This window comes from Equus caballus, chromosome X, assembly GCF_041296265.1.
Source record: "Equus caballus isolate H_3958 breed thoroughbred chromosome X, TB-T2T, whole genome shotgun sequence".
Classification (NCBI taxonomy): domain Eukaryota; kingdom Metazoa; phylum Chordata; class Mammalia; order Perissodactyla; family Equidae; genus Equus; species Equus caballus.
Window position 1 is genome coordinate 33,205,536 of NC_091715.1, and position 21,100 is coordinate 33,226,635.

The 21,100-nt window shown below is 59.6% G+C and overlaps 1 protein-coding gene across 18 annotated transcripts in view; it reads right to left on the reverse strand.

Annotated features, from left to right (window-relative positions):
- Window positions 1–21,100, reverse strand: part of BCOR (BCL6 corepressor) — a 115,556-nt gene that overhangs the window by 34,698 nt on the left and 59,758 nt on the right. For 10 of the 18 annotated variants that reach the window (XM_070258417.1, XM_023634006.2, XM_023634009.2 and 7 more), the window contains exon 1: window positions 11,139–11,448. The exons of 4 other annotated variants lie outside the window; for them this stretch is intronic. The gene's annotated coding sequence lies outside the window, so the exon portion shown is untranslated. Of the gene's footprint in view, window positions 1–9,659; window positions 10,027–10,350; window positions 10,700–11,138; window positions 11,449–12,679; window positions 12,716–21,100 lie in introns of those variants that run through there. 4 more of the 18 variants (XM_070258414.1, XM_070258418.1, XM_023634003.2 and 1 more) reach the window with 4 other exon arrangements.

The following is a 21,100-nucleotide window of genomic DNA, read 5'->3' on the forward strand; positions in this document are numbered from 1 at the left end:
ATGTGGGTCATCCAAAGCCACCCTGCGCCCATTTCCCCCAAATGCACCCCCCGGGGGGCCTGAACCTACACAAGCGTTTCCAATCAAATCTGGAAACCAGTGCCGAGTGCATAGAACACAGCGCCCGCCTGTCTCTCTAAGTTGTCTGAATAACAGGACCATTTCAGAGGGGGGAACAACGGCCTTCAGAGCCTCTGCAATTTCCAGAAAGCCTTCAGCTAATAATACATTCTTTCCAACAAGCTTGTCTAGGGCTGAAAGTTATTTTCCCAAATCTTAAAACCCCTGTCCTAAGCAGCTGAGGACCCAGGCCCACAGATCCTGGCCAACGTCCCCCCAGACAGTGACACTCATGACCCCGTGGGCCTTCTCCCACCACCTCTGCCTAACAAGTTTCTTAAACCACAACACACAACCCATGCTGCACCTCCATGCCAATCCTGGGAGCCATGAATGTGTGTGTTGGGGGGCTGGGCGGGTGGGGGGTGCTGCTGCGCTCTCTCTCATCCGAGGACACTCTGGCCAGAAAGTGGCGGCCACCTCTGCAGCTCTGCGCGGGGCTGCATAGTGCGCGCTTTGTGTAAGTGCCGAGGAGGCGCAGCGCTGCTCGCGCACCAACAGCTGTCACATTATTTGCACTCGCTGTAAACAGCCTTCACATTCCCCCCTTACCACATAGTTAAAGCCAGACTAACAATCCACAGTTAGAGATCAAACCAACAACAGCAGCATTGTGTCTGCCTTCGCTGCCTTCGCACCAAGCCCAGCAGCTGGCAGGTTTCTCCGGAACAAGGGACCCCCTCTACCCCACCCCTCCGGGCTCCAGCCAAGGCTAGCCAAGGCAGCTTGCGTTTGTCGCTGCGGATTGTTAAAGCAAAAGAGCACAGCCATTTCGCGGAGATTTCTGCGGGGTTGATCAGCTCTCCCAGAGTTTTCTCCTCCTGGTAGCTTGGGCAAGCACCCCTCCCCCATTTCCTCAGCTGGGAAGAAAGGTTGTTCAGACTCCCAGGGTCGGTTTCCATGCTCAGCAAAGCGTGGGCTGGCCTGCCCTGGCCATGCCTGGGGTCAGGGCAGGGAGGCCAGGCAGCTCTGCGCTTTCTGCAGCTCGCGGCCCAACGCCTTGTGTTTCAGAAATGTCCCACTCCCGGAATACTTACTGGTCGCCCCACTGATCAAAATGTCTCCTTTATGATTTTTGGTTAAGTCGAACATTTCCATAATCGTCATTATTAGCGCAAATTACACGCCTAATCGGTCCTTAAATAGATTTTAATTAAATAATCATACAAGGCTCATTTTATGACTTAAGAAAGGCATTACTTTTCGTTATAAACTTTCCACCAGGATAGAGAATAACGATAGCAGACAAATACTTATTCTTTGAAAATCACCAATAACCAATGGGCAGAGTATCATGAAATAGAGCCTGTTTCACCTTCTCGAATGGACGCAAAGACCAGACATACAACATCTACACAACTTTCCTCTCGAGAAGAGAGGGGATTTCTTGCTCCAAAGCATTACTTTTGTCTCCTCCTTGGGCCCAGTAGAAATAAACCCGAAACGCTACTTTTCCTTACCCATCTGAAGAGATTTCTCCGGCTAGAAGTCTCTTCTGGAGACCACTGCTCCCCGCCCCCAATCGTTCTCCACCCCTTAGTCTGCTGAGAGCCGGGGTGCAAAGCAGGCAGCCTGTGCTTGTTAAATGCTGTGTAAAATGCTGTTAATAAAATAATAAATACAAAGGATCGAGGCTGCCGGGCCCACGGGTGTTTTGACTGGAAATGCCTTGGCACTTGTCATGTGTTTATGGGAGGGCAGACAACTCCAGGATTTACATAGTTTGGACATTTCTGTACTTCATTTATTCTTTCCGAAATGACGTAGGCCTACAGCTATTTCAAGTTTGCGTTCGTACAGAACTGTTAAATGCCTAAGAGTTTCTCCAATTAAACCAAGTTTTAAATCAGACCCAAAGCTGGAACAGACATACTCTCTGACTTGCCCCACTCAGCCCTCAGCCCCTGTTGCTGGAGAAAACAAACAGACCCTCAACAACAACCCCCTGTCCTGGCTCTCCCCACCTTCACCCCCTCTGGGGGCAGCGAGGGCAAAGGTTAAGGTGTCTTCAGATTACAGGCAAGGCCCTGGCTACACACACGGTGGAAATCATCGCAGTCTGGCGCATCCTGGCCAGACTCTACCTCTAAACCAGTGAGCTAAGATGGGGGGAAAACCGCTGGCCTGGTAAAACCCACTGTTCACAAAACAATGTCAGCAAAGGCTGGAAGGCATTCTTTAGAGAGGGACGGGGATTCGTGCCTACTGAAGCTCTTTCAGCACAAAGGCTTTTAGGGGAAGAAGGGAAAAAGAGGGAGGAGGAGGGGGAGAGGAGGAGAGAAAGGGAGGGCTTCTGTTTCAGAGCAGGCATCCCCTGAGAGTCAAGAACCAAGTGTAGCTTCAATCAAACGCTGACTTCCCCTCTGGGAGCGAGGAGGAAACCTGATCACAGTAGCTTACTACCGGCCTGGATCCATACAGGTCTGGTTTTCTTCTCATGCTAGTAATTTTTTTAAATACATATCGATATAAAAGAAGCAATCCCTGGCCGACTTTATTGAAAACCACACTGAGACCTCATAACATCCGGACTTAATCCCTATCAAACAAACCACAGCACCTCTGGCCTCTGCAGCAGGCCACCCCTCTCCTCTTCCAACCAGGTTTCTCCCCTCCAGCCACTGCTGTTCCCTCCCCGCCCCCCCCCCCAAGAATGACGGGAAGACTTGCCAAAGAGCACCTAGATACCGGTTCTGGAATCAATTCCTAACCATATAATGATCCCACTTAGGGGAAAAAAATCCAAGTCCTTTCATATGGAATCCTTTAAAAGGCAGAATGCAAAGAACTGCAACAAAGAGAAAGGAACCCACGGAGGTCCGGAGGCGTATTCCTGGGAATACCCTGGGAGGGGAACTTACCCTCCATCGCAGGTCCCTGGACACTGGCCTAAGCAGGTTTCAAGGGTTCTCAGAGGGTCTTAGGGGCAGCAGGGAATGGAGGAGCAACTTACAGGAACATGATCAGTCATTCAAAGCAGTTACTAATCCTCAGGGCCTACTATGTGCCAAGTATTCTTTGATCCTAAAGGTGGATAATTATTCCCAGTCTTACAAATGAAGAAACTTACTGAGGCTCAGAGGCCATAAATAACTTGCCCCCAAGGTCACACAGCTAGTAAAAATGGGCCACGGTCAAACTCAGTCCTGGAGTTGCGGAGAGGAGCCAATTATTGGTCTAATTGTGCCATTCGAAATCCCCAAGAAGTTGCGAAGGCTTCCTGAGCCCTCGTACTCAAGCACAGTGGAAAAGGATACCGTTTAACACCTATGTAACTCAGTCCACAAGGAGCCCAGAACCCAGTTTCTCCTACACTCAGTAATCTCTTGGTTCATTTGAAATCTTTCACAATTTCCCTGACACCTTACACATCTCCCTACACTGGGATTACCCTGGTCTGAGGCCAGGGCTCTCAACACGCTCCCGTCTCGCCTCCTCCAGGAGCCCAGAATAGGCAGGGGTAGGTGGGTCAAGACTCTCAGGCCTCCGCAGAAAGCGCTGACTCCTGGTCCTGGAACGAGGCTTGCCACCCTAGTTTTGCCACATAAAGCAATAAATCAAATTATCTAGATAGAGCAAAAGCCCTTTGGAAACAGTGCCTACACTTACCATTCCCAGGGTTTTAACAGAAAAATCCCAGAAACCAAAGTGGGGTGGGGAGGGAATTAAGAGGCAAGCGGCTTGCAAGATGTCAGGCCCTACTGGACGGCCCCCCCGGGGGGGGGGGCACAAAAAGCCAACCTCCGAAGACAAGCTGGGGGGCTGGAGTAACTTTCCTTTCCCCAACCTCTCGTTCCAGAAGCTCAGGTCGGCGGCCAACCTGCCCTCCCCAGACCATCCCCAATTTCCAGGTCTGCCCCAGGCTTTCAGATGCTCCGGGAACTCTCACACCCGACGCCACAGGCTCCACAGCCGAGGGCCGTTTCCAGCTCGCTCGGTGGGGACCCGGCCGGGCAGGCGAACCGGGCACTCGGCCGCCCTTGCGGGCTTCCCGGCCCCGGACCGGTTGCTCCTCCAGTGGCCGAGGCTCTGGATGTGCGAAATGGCCCCAGAAGCGACTGGACAGGCAAGGGCCTCGGCAGCGGGAGGGATGGAGGCGATGGCGGCGCCGGGTCCTCACCTCGCTAGCCAGCCGAACACGCCCCAGCAGCCCGGCCGCCCCTGGCTTCTGGCCAGTGGCTCTCTCTCTCTTTTTTTAAACTTTCCGGCCTTGGCGATCAGGGCAGGGTTTCCAGTCCCCGCCACCACCACCCTCCCAGCTCGCTGCAGTGCCTTCCAACCTCCCAGGAAGCGACCCCGGCAGACACCCCACCCCGCCTTGGGCCACCTGGAGCGGGCGGCTTCCCGAAGCGATCGGCGTCCGGCCAAGCCTGAGACTCCTGCGTCCGGGGAGGAACTCCCGCAGCCTCCAACAGGCCGGCTTGCCCGCGGTGCGCGTGCGGTGCGCCGCACATTCGCGCACTCTCGGGAAGAGCTCGCGGGGGCGGGGGGGGGGGCGGTTAAGGGCTGATTTTTTAGAAAAAAATTCTTCAGCTACGAGAGTTTTGGGTGTCCCAGGCACGACTGCGAGCGCTCGAGAAGAACAATAGAAATGGGGGTGGGTGCCGGAAATGGTGCAGGAAGACCCCTATAACCCTATAAACCTCTCCTCCCCCTCGCAATTACTATTAGCATTAAAAGACCCCAGTGCCTTCAATGCAATAGTGCCTGTTTATAACTTTTTTCCGCTAGCTCCCCAGACCCTAAACAAGCCCCCTCCTCACATTATGAAATCACAAGGGCAAAGATCGCTCCCAAATTTGTGACCTCCTGAAGCTCTTGGGCCTCTCACCTGCTCTGCCCCTGGCACCCTGACCTGACTCAGCCCCCCTCCCCCAGCAGTTCCTCTGGTTTGCACCTAGACAATAAATTTAGTTTAATTTAGCTTCCGGTCTTTAATTTTAGCAGGTCTCCTTTTTGCATGCAAATCAATATGGCAATTACCATCTAAAAGCTCGCCCAGCCCCGGGTCAATGTAAATTGATCATTGTCCGCCTTCCACAAAATAACACCGGGAGTCTGTGGTGCATAATGAGATTATACTGGAAACTGTCTTTTAGATCACAAATTATATTTTATGCTGTCAGGGTCTTCTCCTAGCGGACTTCCCCCGCTAGTCTAATCACGGGGAGCCGAGCCCGTGGGTGCTGAGGGGCGATGTTGGCTGTGGAGACCTGGCTCTAAAAAATAACCAAGTGAGGACCCCCATTTCCGAGACCCTCGATTAGACACAGGCGGAGAGGAGCCTGCGCTGGGAAAGGGGGCCTTCTACAGAAATATCGTAGAAAAGCCTCGTTAATTAGTTCTCGTCCGACACAAAGTCAGCTATTTCTTCCCCACGGACACACTGGGGGCAACCAGCGAGGCCGTCGGGCCGGCCCGGAGGTCGGTGGTCGTCCCGTGCCAAGTGCTCGCGACGAAGACGGCTTGGCCGCCACGGGGGCGGCCTAAAGAGGCCACTCACTCCTGCCCTGGCTGCTTCTCAGCCCGGCCGCCGTCTCCCGGGCCCCAGCAGCGCAAACAGACGGAACCCCGCCGGCCGTACAGCCCGGCGGAGTAGCCGGGGCGGCCGCGGCCTCCCCTCCACGGCCTGGGCGAGGCCCCGCTGGGCCTGAACCGTGTGAGCGGTCGGGCGGCAGAGGCCTCCGAGCGAGGAGAAGGTCTTCTGTCGCCGAGAGCACGGCTCTCCCGCCCCTCCGCGGCCCCCAGGGCTCGGGTGTGACCCTGGGGCCTAACAAAGGGCCTTCTGAGCTCCTTGCGGCCGCGGCGGGGCGGGGGAGGGGCGGGCCGGCGGGGAGCAGCGGCCCGAGTGGACCGCGCGGCCCCGACCCGGCCCGGCGCCCTCGAGGAAACCACCCAGGTGGCATGGCCAGGGCTGCCGGGCGCTCCCGAGGCCCGTCCTGGTGGCCCGGGGTTCGGGCGGCCCCGAAGCCTGCGAGCCTCCCACCCGGCCCGCGGCCCAGCCCTGCCCCGCCCGACCCGGCGCGGGCTCCACCCGAGTGCGGTCTTCCCTATAAAAGCTGAAATTCCCGGCTGGGCTCAGACAAAGAGGGACCGCGGCAAATCGACGCCGCGGGCAAACCAAACCCTAGGCCAGTTTACGTGCGCGTCTGGGGTCACAGAGGCGCCTGCTAATCCACCCTCTGCAGGCCGTCCCTGCAGGGTCCCCTCCAGGAAAAAAAGGAAAGCATAGCAAAATGAAAGCATAGCTCCCCTGTATTCCTCCCAGAGGTCGAACTTCGCACTTCTTTCGGTTCTGTCTTTGTCAGTCCACTAGGCCCTGAGCCGCCTCCGCAAACAGGACTTAGAGCAAGGGAACATCCATTCCTCCTGACCCAAAGTGGAAAGCTCTTCTTCCGCTACCATCCATCCGCTCAAGGTCAAGAACTCAAAACCTCTTAGAAATCCTCCTACCTGATCGACACATACCCTTCCCCCGCCCCCAGACGGGAAGAAACTGTAACCAGAAACAATCTTACTAATTGAGAGCCATCCACCCTTAGCTAGGCCTGCTCTGCCCTCAGTTTCCTTCCAGCCAAAGACACATTATTTCTCTGTGAATGAGCCTGCGAATGTGGTCGTGGGGCCCACACTTCCCTGCCCACGTCGGTTTCACTCCACAGGAAAGTCTGCGTGAGGCGTTCAGGAGTTTTTGTCATTCAGCCCGTGTATCTAAGCATGGATGTATGCATATGAATGGTTTTTGTGTTTCCAAGTGACCCTCTTCACACCTTTAAAGGGGCTTTTGTCTCTGAAACGTCCTTACAGAAATTCTGCCCCAGTTTCCAGCTCAATAAAGTCTGGGATTTTCTCTTCCAATATTGCTATAGGTCTCTCTATTTGCATATCCATGTTTACATTCCTCTTGGCCAGTTCTTTATCTCTTATGTATCTCTTGTTCCATGTGGGCATCGGAACCCAAGTGTCTTGATTTGTCTCGGCACATGTCATCCAGGCGCACATCTTAATCTGAGCATTCCTGTCTCACACGTACACCTCCCTCACTACTTACATTCTAGCTGTGCCTGTAATGTCGCTCGTTCCCAGGCCAGACCAATATGGGTTTGCAGTTTAAATGTAACTAGAGGATACCCTAGACCACAAACTCTAAAAGAGAGGAGAGGAGGAATGAGACAGACCAGTGTTACTAACGATTAATTTATATATAGGGTTAACCCACCTACAGATTTCAACCTCTAGAAAGAACCAGACCGATGTCTGCAGAGTTGTATTAAATTTTTAGACCAATTCAATATTGGCCCAGTGTGTGTGTATACAAATGATCGATCTTGTACACATCACTGTCCACCTCCAGTTTGGAGGCTGTCTCCCTGCATATATCTGATTCTAACTCCCCAGAAGTTCATGGTTAAAAGTGTGTTTACTTATACTGACAACTCAAGGACCCCTTTGCTCTCTCCAATGCGTACCTGTACACACTGGCCTGGCATTTCAAGCTTGGGTCTTCTGTCTGCAGCAGGCTTGGTCAGAGGCCCCACCCGACTACGGCTCTGCGCAGACCTTCCCACACTGGATTGCTGGCATGAATTCTCTCTGGGGACACTGAGGTCTACATCTGCATCTCCCAAACTCAGTTCTTTAAGTGAGGGTGCCCAGTGTGTGTGTCCACACCTCCCCTATTGAGAAGTGCGGTCAAACGAGATCATCTAGCAGCTGCGTTCGGTTTGTCGAAGAATCAAGCCAGTGCACCAGGATGTGAACGTGCATACACAGAAGAGAAAGGAAAACCCAAGGCCCCAGACTCCCGTCCCCTCCCCCCGGGGGCTACTCTGCCTCCAGAAATTTCTACAAGGCTCTTTGCCCCCGCTCCTCTTACACTCTCTCCATAGCCTTTAAAGGGTTAAGAGAAACCCTCGCAGCCTTCCCTCCACCCTGCTCGCTGGGCCCGCAGGCTTGCTCGCTCACTCGCTGCTCACGGGAGTCTGCCGCCGCCTCCGCGGCCCGCCCCCCCCTTCCCGTCCTTCAGCCGGGAGGGAGCCTGCATGCCTGTCTAGACCGATCTATCACAGGCACACCAACAACACCCGCGAGAGCGCGGAGACCCTGCCCAGGTCCCCCTGCCCGCACGGCTCCCGGCGGACAGAACCCGGGGAGCGTGACCGCGCCTGCGGGGTGGGGGGAGCCTCCGGGCGCGGGCCGCCCCGGGCGCAGCGCGGGTCCTCCCCGGCCCCGGCCCCCCGCGGTCCCGCCAGCCCGGCTGCCGGGGCACAGTCACAGCTCTGCGCGCTGGGCAGTCCTATTTTTATCTTGTCTAATCCCAAACTGGGCGGGGAGCACAGGCGTCGTGCTTAGAGAACAAGAGATAGGCGAGGGAGGCGGGGAGGAGCAGCCAGGCAGCGACGCGAGCGGGAGCGAGTTAAAGACACAGTCGGGGCGACCGAGAGCAGGAAGAAAGAGCGGGCTGCGCGGGCCTCGCGGCGCCGCACGCAACACGCCGCCCGGCGAAGTTACACTCGTCTCCCTGTCGCCCTCGCTGCCGGTCCCTCCCCACTTCCCAGCGGCGCTCTCTGCAGCCCGGGCCGCGGGGCCCCGGCCTGTGTGGGAGGCAGAGGCCCGGCCGGCCCGGCAAAGGGCTGAAGAGAATCGCTAATGAGCTGCGCGGCCCATTGATCCGGAGAACACTTCCTAATTAACTCTCAGTCACCTACTGGTGACAGCGCCTCAAAGGACAGCGCTGGGGCCGTCCGAGCCCCAGCCCCGACCTGCCCACCGAGCGCCTGGCGCCCGAACCCCGCGCGCTCCCCAGGCAATCCCGGCGAGTGGCGGCATATGCCCGCACACCGAAGGCCAGCCTCGGATTAAACCTGGACGGCATATTAATCACCGCCATCTCGCCCCCCCCCCACCGTCCTCCACGCGGTGAAATCATGCCCCAAATAAACACGAGCACCAACACTGCAAAGCCCAGACCAGAGAACAGGTCGGGGGTGGAGTGGGAAGGGTCGAGAAGCAAACGTATTCTCCAAATGTCCACGTACAGAAGGTCTCCGAAGCCGACAATTAAAATGCCTTCCACACACGCAATTCTGTCGGCAAAACCGAATCCAACACCTCGTAAGGATTGATTTCGGCCCGCTGTGTCCGTTTCCAGTGCCACAGGAAGTGTCAGATGGCTAGAAATACCCAAGTCTGTCTGCGTTCACCACCCACTACCTTCTGGGGTGGGCCATTTCCTCCCCGTTTTTACTCCCAGCCCACTTGAAGGATTTTTCTCCAAGAGGCTACCCCTAGAACCAAACACCACTACCCCTCCCCTAGTCTTCTCTCAAAAAAAGAAAAAAAAAAAAAAAACAGCTAAAAACCCTGCGCTGTCTAGTCCAGACACAGCGAGGCTGCGCGGATACCTATTTGAAGCGCGCTGGTTTCTTTTTAAGGTTTGTTTTTAAATACACATAACCCTCCCCCTTCCTTCGCTCTCCCATTCCCAACCCCCACCCTACAGACGCCGGCGGCGCGCGCCCTCGTGCGCGGGCACTCACAGCCTCTAGCTGGAGATCACGGACTTTCTGGAAAAGATTCATTAACAGCAAATTAAGCCTCGCCCGGCCTCGGCCTACACGCGATCAGACTCCGCCGTCTCAGGGACCTGGGGACGTGCCCACTCGAGAGTGCGAGCGGCGGGAAGCCCGGCGGGACCAGGAGTGCCTCCAGCCGCCCAACTCCGCACACGGCGCCCCAGGGCTTGCTTGGTAAACAGCAGGCGCACGTCGCCGTCGCCGTCGCCGCCGCCTCCCCGAGCCCCCGAGTTGGCGGAGGCTCTGCAGCGCAGCCGCCCGCCTGCTTGGAGCGCGGGCCCCGCGGCGCGGCGGCGCCTTGCCCTCCCCGCCTCGGCCGAGGATCGCGCCCGGGTGCGCAAGTTCCTCTTCGCCCTCAACCTCCGCGCCGCACGCCCTCCGAGTGGGACCAACTTCCTCCGGCCGCAGACTCGCACACGCCCAACAAGGCTTCCCACCAGACTCCCCGCTGCCCAGCGGAGGGCCCAGGTCTCGCCCCCCCCCCGCCCCAGTCCCCGCCCTCCCTTCCCGCCGCCGCCCCCGCACACGCACATTTCACCCCCACCTCGGGGGCTCCTAACTTAAAACGTATCTCGCGACGTCGGGGGAAGGTGGGGGTGAAAGGGGGTCGCGGATAAGAATTTTAAAAGAACATTTGCAAAACAAAGCGTCTGACCTGGCGGACGGGCCGAGTCGGAACCCCTCGCTCTGCTCGATTTCCTAGTAGTTTTTTTTTCCTTTAATCCACGTGATTCGTGCTTTCGGGCAAGCCAAGAAAAAACCCGGGACTCCCCTCCCGAGTTGCGCGGCGGCGGCGGCGGTGGCAGCAGGTCGAGCTCGGCTCGGCCCGGGGCGCCCGCCACACACCCTCGCGCACGCACACGCCGTCGTTCCACTAGGAGGAACGACCGGCCCCCGGAGAGGCGAGACGAGGCGGCGGCGGCTGGGGGTTTTTACAGTTCTTTCCCGAGCCGAAAAAGAAAGCAGACGGGAACCCGCCGCCCTCCCCTTCCTGCTCGCGAGCTAACGCCGAGCCGAGCTTCCCAGCTTCCAGCCCAGCTTCCCCCCGCCCCCCCGCGCTCGACTCGCTGCGCTCAGCGGCAACCGCGCTCCCGCGCACACAGACACACACAGGCTGCAAACTTCCACTCCGCGAACTCCCCGCTCTCCTCCCAGCCCCCCGGGAGGCGGCAGGCCCCCCGCCGCACCCCTCCCTCTCTGGTGCCCACGCGGGGCCGCTTAGGTTGGCTGCATTTTTAATAACATAGCGATGAAATAAAAACGAAAGCGAGCAAAGCAGCCAAAGGGAAGCGCGAGGCGAATGCTTCGCGGGGTACGCGAGAGAGTCGGAGGAGCAGCCCACGGCGGGCGGGGGCCCCGAGGGAAGGGGCCGACTGCAGCCCGCGGCGCGCCCGCCCGCCAGCCCGCGCGGCCTCCCCGGGGAAAGGTGTTCCGGGCACTGACCTGAAATCCCCGGCCGGGGAGTAAGCAGGGAGCCTGCGATCCGGTGCTTTGAAGTTTTTCCCCCGAGCGGAGTCGAGGCGGCGAGGAGGAGCGAGGGGCGGCTGGGCGGGTGGGGAGAGGTGTGCGGGGTTGGAGGAAAGTGGGGTGGCGACGTTAGCGAGCGGAGAAGGAGCCGGGCCGGGCAAGCGCGGCGAGCAGCAAAGTTTGCCGTCCCCGGCTGCCCGCAGCCCGCTCGAAGCGCCGCGCTCGCTGGCCTCCCTCGCCGTCTGCTGCCAGCCGGCTGCCCTCGGGGTCGGCCCCGCCGAGGGGTGGGCTCTGGGCCGGGTGGGGGCGGGGCGGGGCGGGGCGGGCTCAAAGCCTCCGGGCAGGTGGCGACAGCCCCGCGCGATCCTCCGGGCTCCCGCGGCTGGGCCGGGCTCGGCCGGGCTCAGCAGCTCCCGCGCCGCCGCTGCTGCCGCCCGCGCTCGGGCAGGAGCCCCAGCGCCATGTTGACGGATAGCCGCGAGCGCCCGCTCGGGCTGGGTGTGTGTGAGTGTGTGTGTGAGTGTGTTGGCCAAGTCGTCCCTGCACGGCGACAGCGCGGCTTGGGCTCCCCGCCCGGTGGCTCGCGGGCTCCCCCTCCGCCGCCGCCGCCGCCTGCCTCTCTCCCGCTCTCGGTCGCGGTCTGGGCTCCGGCGCGTCTCCCCCGCAGCCGCCGAGCTCGGCCCGCGTTCAGCGAGGAGCGTAGCTCTGCCTCACCTTGCCGCTGGGAGCCCGAGCTCCGTCTGCAGCCGCACGCCGCGATCCCAACGCGTCCCCCCTCCCTGGTTCCCTCCTCTTCCTCCTCCCCCTCCCTCTGCCCGCCCTCCCTACCTCCCTCCCTCCCTCCCAGCAGCCGCCTCCCCTCCCCCCGCAGGCGCAGCGCTCGGGCGACAGCCGCCCGCCCGCCGCCTCCAGCTCTTGCAAGTTTGAGCTCCCCCAGCCTCCGCTCACCCTCCGCTGCGGCGCCTCGGCGGTGGGGTTTCGGAGGGGTGATTCCCCAAGAAAGGTTTGCCCGAGTTTCCCGAGCCCGCGTTTCGCCTCTCTGGGTCCGAACCCGGGACCACTTGGGTGGCGCCCCCGTCGCCCCTAGCCCTCCCCTCCCCCGCTCGGACCGAGTTGGATGCGCACAGCCGGCCCGGGCGCGCGTCCTGGGCGAGCCACAGACCGACTCGGGCGGCGGCGGCGGGGGCGGCGAGGGCGGCTCGCAGATCCCAAGCCGAGGTGATGGGGGGCGGCGGGGGCGGCTCTCCCAGCCGCGCACCGAGACTCCCCTCGCTACCCAGAAGGCCAGTGGAGGACCGCAATTACCATAAAGCGCCTCGCACTCCGCTCAGCCAAAGCTGTCAAACCCCAGCGGCAGCCGCCGCTGCCTCCTCTCACCACCAGCGCTGCGCTCTCCCGGCCGCGCGTCCCCTCCGAGACCAAGCAGAGCCTGGCGAGTGCGCGTCGGCGCCCACCCCTACCCTGGGTCGCCCCTTACCCCCGGAGGAGCCCTTTCCCATTTCGGTGTTAAGAACTACCTGAAAACACCACCCCGGGCATCAGTGGCCGTTCCGCCCGAACTCCGCGCCCGAGTTCCCTGGACGTTTCAATTGTGTGGGAATTGTTTGGAGAGGCGGGGGCTGGAGGAGGCAGCCCGTGGGGCACTAGGAGGGCGGAGGTGGGGGCCGCAGGGGAGCGGAGAGCCGCCAGAATCTCTGCCCGTTCACAGGATTTCACAGTCTGCACCTCAGATGGTTGAAGGGTCTGTCCTGACCCTTCACTTGGGCCTCGGGAGATTATCTCCCGCGTTTTATTTTCCTTGGCAGGGAGCAACTTTTGGCTTATATCGTTCGCCCCATAAATTTCCACTCGGTAACGTCGTGCTGATCGGTGCTCGGCGGCGGCGTACAGCCTGCGCCCGCAGCAGTTCAATTCAATTGACACGTATTGAGCTTCTCCAGCGCACCCGGCGCGGCGCTGGGCGCGGGGGGAGGGCGGGGGCAGGCAAGCAGGAGGGGGAAGCGGAGAGGCGAGGTTCCGGCCTCCCCGGAGCGCAGAGCCTCTAGGGCGAGCCGAGAAACCCCAGTTCGTGAAGCTGGCGGGAAGGGGTGGGAGTGGGGGAGGGGTGTTCCGGCCTAACCGCACCCAGACCGCTGGTCCGGACGTCGCGGCAAAAGGTGACTCCACTCAGCTGCTCGCTAGGGTCTTTTTATGCTGGGGGTGGGGGAGTCTCTTTCTGCCTAAGGACAAGATGGTGCAGGCTCGATGAGAACATCAATCCGAAATGGAGGTGGCTTGTAAATCCACACGGAAAGTTTTAAAATATCCTGGAGTGTCTCCACGCCAAAAATAATCAAAAGCATCTCAAGTTGATTACTAAGCCAAGGTCAAGGCCAAAATCAGCTCTAGCTAGCAGATCCCTTTTAAAAATTAGTGCTAATATTGACTGCGGGGACTGGCGATAGGCGCGATTTTATTTATTCTGTTTTAGTTCTCAATACATAGTTATAAAAAACAGCCCTTTTCAAAGCAGAAGTGAAACATCTCTACCGTTTGAAACCCGAAACTTCGGGCAGAATGAAGTCTTCGTGCTCCGGAGCTGCTTAGAACAACTGATGCAAAAGACAGGCGGGCGGGTGCCCCCGCGCGAGCAGTGCCCAGCCGCGCTGGGCCGCCACCGCTTCCAGAACCCGCGCCTGCATAATAGAATGCACGCCTTTTTCTTTCCAGTCTTTCTGGAGGTGGATGTCTCTGAAAGCTAACCCACACATTTTTTTAATCTCCGGTAACAAGCAGAAAGACACCTGGACTATTATGCTGTAAAGCTATTTTTTATAAAGACATTTTAGGGCCAGACATTAAAAGTTATTAGACTGAACGCATGCGAGTTACAGACACAGCTGGAGAAAAGGCCTCTGGTTGTGTGTTGTAGCAACATCTCTTTTTGAAGCGACTCCTTTTATTCAAAACAAGTCTAAAATAACCGGGAAGCCTGAAGTTGGGTATTTGTGGGGAAACTCTCTGAACGTGGTGGTTCCAGACGAGGAGGCCGCTGTGCCACTGTGGGCCTTGCCGGAGAGCTGGCCTGGGCGAGTGCAGAGCCGTGCCAGTCTCTTCCGGCTCGGTTAGGCCGCCACAGAGCCCCTGGCCCCATGCCCAGCCACCTTCTCTCCCCTCCCCATGCCTCCCCAACTCTCCCCCCAGGCCTAGGCTTTTCCTGGAGTTAAGAGTTGCATGCAGCCGTCCAGAACTTTTAGAAAATCCAGGAACCAAGCGAGATCGTGGAGCCTGCTGCCTCACGAAGTCCTGTGGCCTCCCAGGGCTGCTGACAAAGGGGCCTGTTTGTCTAACTTTAAAAGTCCTGGAGTTAAAATGAGTTGGGGAGGGGGGTGGTGCTGTAAATTCGAAGGGGCCTAGAAGAGGGCTGACTGTGGGAGAAATTTGATGCTGGAGACAAACAGGCCAGTAAATTCGCCTTTGACGTAATTTGCAGCATTCACACACACCCCCTTTTTAAAGAAGTCTAGCCTCCATGGGGTCCTCATTCGGGCTGGTGGGATTCAAAGGTTTCTTTTCTATCTCCAAGGGATACACTTTCCAACTCTGTGGGATTTTAAAAGTATCTTATTAATGGAGTCCTAAGAGGCATGGGGGGGGGGGGCTTGGTGACTCACTGAGAATTAAAATGTGAGATTTTGCCCCGAGGTGCTCTAAGGGGGTGGGGGGTTGGGTGTTTACACCTATTGGTCGCTCAGTTGGAATTGATCCAGGGAAGAGAAGCAGAAAGCTCAGGAAGGGTAGTCCCATCTTGCGTCCCCTTTTGGGAAGGGGCTCCGGGAGCTGGGGACACTGCATAGCCTGCAGCGTGTACCGGCAGCCAGGGCCTTCTCCTGCTCCCCCCTCCCTTGTCCTCCCAGGAGTCCCTCGGGAGCTGACCTGGAGGTCAGGCTGCTACACCCGGCACTCAGCAAGGGGAGGATTTCAATGAAAGCAGAGGAGGAGGTGGAGAGGGCCAGCGAATTCAGCGCACAGGCAGCGGAGAAATAAAGAAATAGGCACCAAAAAGGAGAGGTGCTTCGAGTTGAGCTGGGGGGGCACCCCACCCTCACCCATCTCTTGTCCCTCACTGGCCTCCTGTCCCAGTGATAACATATGTAAGGTTCGACCTCAGGCTCCCGAGAGCACTCTCCGGATGCAGATTCTATGCTGGCTCTGCAACTGGGCAAGCAGGTTGGCGCTTTAGGGAGCAGGCCTGGAGCACGGCCGCCTCATTCAGGCCAGGCTGACTGTGCAAGGCCTGCCAGGGCCTCTTCCACACCTTCAGCCACCGCCCGGACCTTGGGGAAAGGTCATGCATCCTGTGCTGAGGTCCTTAGCCCGTGTTTGGGGGACCCTGGGATCCCAGCATCGTTTGTGGGGTTTGTTTGTGGCATATGTGTAGGATCTAAATCGTGAAGCTCGGTGGGCCCTCAATGGCGCTCTTCAGAGGCTGTTTTCACGTCAGGGACACTGGTTACTGGAATAGGTGGGACTTGGGTGATTACAGATAATGTATTTTTACATAGGGTGAGCTAGCCTATTAATGTTACCTATTTTTAAAAATACACTAATACCCACACTAACAGTCTTCCCTAGTCACTTTGTCAAAGAACTCTGGGCTTACCCAGTGGCACTTAAAAGACCCACTGGCCCAAGCACAGGGCATCCTTGTCCCAGGGATTTCAGTTATCTGGAAACATCTAAAGGTAGCTGCCTTGCAATGGCAAGAGACTGCTAGACTTAGGGGTCACCAGGTTGAGGATGGCTGCTCTTTCTGCCTTGCCTTTGAAGGGTTACTGGGCGTTGGGGGGAGGAGGGTCCGAAAGACAGGCCCTACGTCGTACGTAGTAGCAACCGCCTCTGGGAATTTATGGTCTGGGCTGGATTAGTGTCAGGTTCCGAGCTCCCCAAACCCAGACACCAGTGGGTGAACTGCCGTTTACACTGAGGGGCCCTCTGGGTAGACGGGTGTCAGCCAAAGGAGCACAGAAACAGGCGGCTTCGGGGAGGCAGCGTCCTGCGCTCCACCTGGTCCCAGCTTAAGAGCCCTCGAAGCCGCCGCACTGGGCCGGATGCTCCTGCAGATAAACCCGGCCGCCACGTCCCGCCCCGGCTGCTTATTTAGCAAGGCGCCTCCAGCTCATATTTGACCCTGCCCGGGGCACTGAGTGGGGACCGCGGGGAGCGGGGGCGGAGAACCACCAACTACTTGCTCTCGGACCCAGCCCGCCGGCCTTCCGCCCCAGCCATCTTGTAGCCTGATCCCTCTTCCACTCCCGCGGGAACCCTGCGGAGACGCAACACCCCGAGCCCCTTCGCGGGCACCACCCTAGGGACTGGAGGGATCTGGAAGGCTGCGCGAGCCCCTTGCTCGGGACAGGAAGGGAGTACGGCCCAGCAGATGGAAACGCGGCACTGATGGTCTCTAAATACCTCTGAAGCCCCCACAAAGTCGGGCGCAGAAGTGAGTGGCGGCGAGTGGTCGCCTCAGAAAGGTCGCAACCAGGAGCAAAGCTTGGGGGTCGGGCAGGACAGGGGATTCCAAAATCCGCGGCACTTTTTACCCGCTCCCCTTCCCCCTCCTGGCCCACTCGGCTCTGCCTTCGCCCCCATGACTCCCCCTCCCCCCGCCACATCCCTGGGTCTGCAGCACGTTAGCAGCCGCGCAGCCCCAGGTCGCGAGTGCCGAGGGTGAGGGGGCGCAGGGTGGTTTGTGTTGCGAGGCCTGACAGAACCTTCTGTGTGCGGCGGAGGGAGGAGGCTAATGCATAATGCACAGCGCCTGGAAGCCCGGCCATTAGCGGCCTGTCGGTGACACAGACAAACGACTGAGGGGGAGGAGATCCAGCTCGCTCTGGAGTTTAAATATACCAGCGTGGAGGGGAAACGCCATGATTTAAAAGTGTGTGTTTGCAGACACTCGCATATATTTTAATGATTTCCAGCAGGCCTTGCGTCCCAGCCTTGCATCCCCCTCCCCAAAAGGGGGATGTGTATAGAGGAGGGGGGATGAAGGCAGAGTGAGAGGCCTCAACCCGAGACCCACCGCCAGCTTTCCAGAGATGAAGAGAAGAGGTTGGTAAACGCAGCATGGAAAAAGCGAGGCCTAGGGAAGCCCCACGACCCAAGGCCATCCTCAGAATTTTTAAAAAATCTGGCCGTCAAGCCTTCCACCAAGGAGCGGACCCTCTACGTTGTACTAGAAAGATCGGGGGGGGGGGGGCATAAATCCCGCCACCCTTGCTTCCCCCAGGCGCCCTCATTTTTGAATCTTCCTTTTCCACCGACAATCCAGAGACCTCCTTCCTCCGGTTTAACACACCAGTGTTTTTTAGCAATTAAGGCGAGAAGGGGGTGGGGATAAAGATAAGCCAATTTTTTTTTTCCTGCCATGCAAGTGTGAAAGATAAGATAACGCTAAGCTGGGGCAAAGCGGCTGCTTACAACCTCCCCTCAGCGATTTTGATCGGTCACTTCTTATCTCGCAAAAATGCTCCTTTCGAAAACTGCATCAAAAAAAAAGAGAAAGGCTGAAGGAAAGCATTTTCATTTGGAAGTGACATTTAAAACCCACCTCCTCTACACCAGCAGCCCCCTCTCCATCCGCAGGGCTCCCCAGGAAAAGTCGCACCTCGACTACGGGGTTTCAGGCTTTCTCGTGGGGGGCAGGATTACTAGTGTAATTAGGCTGAATAAAACCAGGGATGCATGATGAGGATTTATCCTGCATCCGACCCCAAGCTCGCGGCCGGGTTTTCCTTCTCTTAGTTACCGATCGGTGTTTGTGTTTTACCATCGCGTTCGTGTGTTGAAACTAAACAGGTAGTTATATTTGGGAGGGTCATCTAACTATGTCAACATGAAGTGGCTGTTAATGTGAAATAATAAGAAACTCTGCTGATTATTACAGGCTCCAGGAAAGGGCAGGAAAGGCATCACACGCCCCAGAACCGGAGAACTCTCAGCCGAACCGGACTCTCGGGGAGTTTTATAAAATCCTTTTTTTCGCACAAAAATCTCACGAAGGGGTTTCCGGAAGACTTTGTATTTGTTGAGGAAGGTTTCGGTATTGAACTCCAGGCCCGCAGGGTGGCCTGTAAATTCCCCCCAGCCCAGCGGCTGGCCCCCGATCGCAAACATCAAGGCGGGCACCCCAGGCCGAGCTGATGAGTCTCCGCGCCCACCTCCGGCTTTGAGCTCCAAAGCGCCCACCTCCTCGTCCCCCATCCCGGGTTCGCACCTTGGCTCCGGGCGCACACCGAGTCGGCCCTCTTTGGGCCAGGCTGCACGACCTGAAGCCCGGGGCCAGCTGCGGCCGGATTGTCCCCGGGGAGCCGAAACCGCCGAGCGGGGAAACCCCTCCTCTCGCCCTTCCCCGAAAAGCCTGGCCGCGGCGTAGGCGCCGAGCGAGCGGGCATCCGCTGACAGCCGGGCCTCACGTAAGGCCCACACGCGTCCCATTAGTCAGCCTGAGTTCCCCTCGGGCGAGCCGTCTGGCGCGGCCCCAAGGCCGGGCGCGGGCGGGGCGGGGGTGCGGGGCCGCAGCGAGCCGGGAGCGGGGCGGGGGCGCGGGCTCTGCGGGGCCCGGCCGGGCTCGGTTCCGCGTTCCTGGGCCCGCGGGTAAGCTGAGCCGGCGGGGCAGGCCGCTCCCTGGCTGGCGCCGAGGCGCCGAGCTGCGCTTCACGTGCCCGCCATATCAGCGGCGGCGAGGAGAGGGGGCAGGGAGGCGCGCCGCAGCCCCGCAGGGTCTCCGGCCCCCGTCTCCCCCTCCCCGCTGGGGGCTGGGCCGGGACCACCCGGCAGCCCCCATCCCCGCGCGAGCCGAGAGCCGCGCTGCCAGACGCCGAGAAGCTCCCAGGGCGCCGTTCCGAAAGCTGCGCGGCGGCAGCAGCCAGGGGAGGGTGCTCCTCGCGGCCGCCCCGGGAACTTCCCAGCCGCCCCGCCGCCGCCGCCGCCGCCGCAGTCACCGGGACCGGAAGCCCTTGCGCCGCCCCGAGCGGCCTGCGCTGGCCCCCAGGGCTGTTCCAGACGAGGGCTGGCTGCGCGTCACCCTCGATTCCTCCCGGCCCCAGGCGGCCGCCTTCGCCCTGGGGCATCCCCATTTAAGCCCAGAGGACCCTTCTCGCGGTCCGGGGAGACCTCCCTCTGTTATCGCCAACAGCGCCGCCCCACCCGCGCCCCCAGCCCCGCAGCTGGGACGGGAGGGGCGCGGAGCAGCCACTCCGGCCGGGCAGGAACACCTGCTCCTGGGCCCTGCAGCTGGGCGCGTGGTGCCGGGAGAGGCTGCCTACTGTTGTGTGCAGAGATCGCGGAGGAGAAAATGGGGCTCCGAAGCTCAGGGCCAGGCGCAGCCGCGCCTCGGCCGCCCCCATCTCCCACCCCTTCTGTGTGATCAAGCCCGAAGCCTGAGGACTCGGGTCTCGTGAGAGTCGAAGGGCCACCACCCCTGGGATCCGTCTTCTGGCCTTAAGAGGTCGTTCGCAAGACAGATGGGGCAGAACCTGTTTTGGGAGCCTTCCCGGTGTTCGCCCCCGCTCTCCAAACCAGACACACTCATCTCCCCTCGGCCCCTAGTCTAGCCGCCGGCAGGGGACCGCAGTAGGTCACGGTGGTACCAACAACGACCCCCCTCCCCACGAAGGATCTGGTATGGGGTTCGGACTTGGCCACTCCGCGTGAGGAGGGCCGCTGGACCCTCCCCATCTCCTCCATGCCCTGAGGAGATCGGGCGGCCGAGATGACCTGCGCTGCTTGCCCTGCCTCACCCCCCTCCCCCGTCCCGCCCTCCCCGGCGCTCCTGGCTCAGGGCCCGGCCGGGGAAGGCGTTGTTTTGCCAGCGGGAGCCGAGCGAGTGCGCAGAGAAAAGCCTCCCTGCTCTAATGAGAGTGCACACAGCGCTGCAGCGAGGAGGATGATTACCCGGCGGGCGGGGGGGCGCGGGCCCGGGCCGCGGGCGGCGTGTGCGGCGGCCCCGCGGGCCCGGAGTCCCCGCCTGTCTGGCTGCTAATCGCACGCTTTCTGCTGTTACGGAGGCAGGCGGGAGCTGGCGGCCGAGCCCAGCGCCGGCGACTCGGCGGGTGACACGGAAACATGGCGCAGCGCCCCTCCCCCCCCCCCCCCCCCCCGCGCTCCCGCCTCCCGCCTCGCACTTCCTCCCGCCCGCGCGGCTTTTGCAGTTCTAATGCTCTGCTGTCGGCCCGGCACCATTACGCTAGCAGCCGCTTCTCGGCGGCCCCGCGCGTCTCTTTCCCCTTTGTTTTCAGGGTCTATAGAAAACGTTTGCTTTTGTCCTGAGCTCTCGTTAAACCAAACTTGTGGTGGCAACGGAAGGCGGTGCGGGCGGGGAGGGGCCCGGGGATTTTGGCAGCAGGCGACCAGAGCGTGGTGGAAACTTCTCTCGCTGGGTTCCCCGCCACCCCGCCTTCCACCCTCCACCCTCCCCTCACACACACAGGCCAGCCGGCCTGCCGACGCTTCCCCCTTCTCCCCCGAGAGGCCTCAGCACTCCAGGAAGGAGATCTGGGCCAGAGGGACTGTGACCAGGGGTGAAGAGCCTAGGGTGCGAATCTGTGAGCCCCAAGTTTTTGGCACTCGGTGACCTCGCTCCTCGCAGCCCTGAGTTGCCTGTTCCTCCCGTTGGTCATTCGGGGCTTTGTATCAGCCGGTGGAGAAGGAAGGGGAGGGAAGAGAAGAAAGTGGTTCGTGTGTGTGGTTTTTCTATTAAGGGTTTGGTGGAATCTCTCCCCCCCAAATGCACAGCCTCCTTTATAGGAACTAGGACGAGATGGGGGAAACGTGGGATCCCCTTCTGGGGATAGGGTCAGAAACCTAGGCCTGGGGGCTGGATCCTACTCTACTGGCCGGCTCAGCCACATGCGGGGTGGTGCGACCTTGCAGAGTGGGAGACAGGAGGGCCAGGT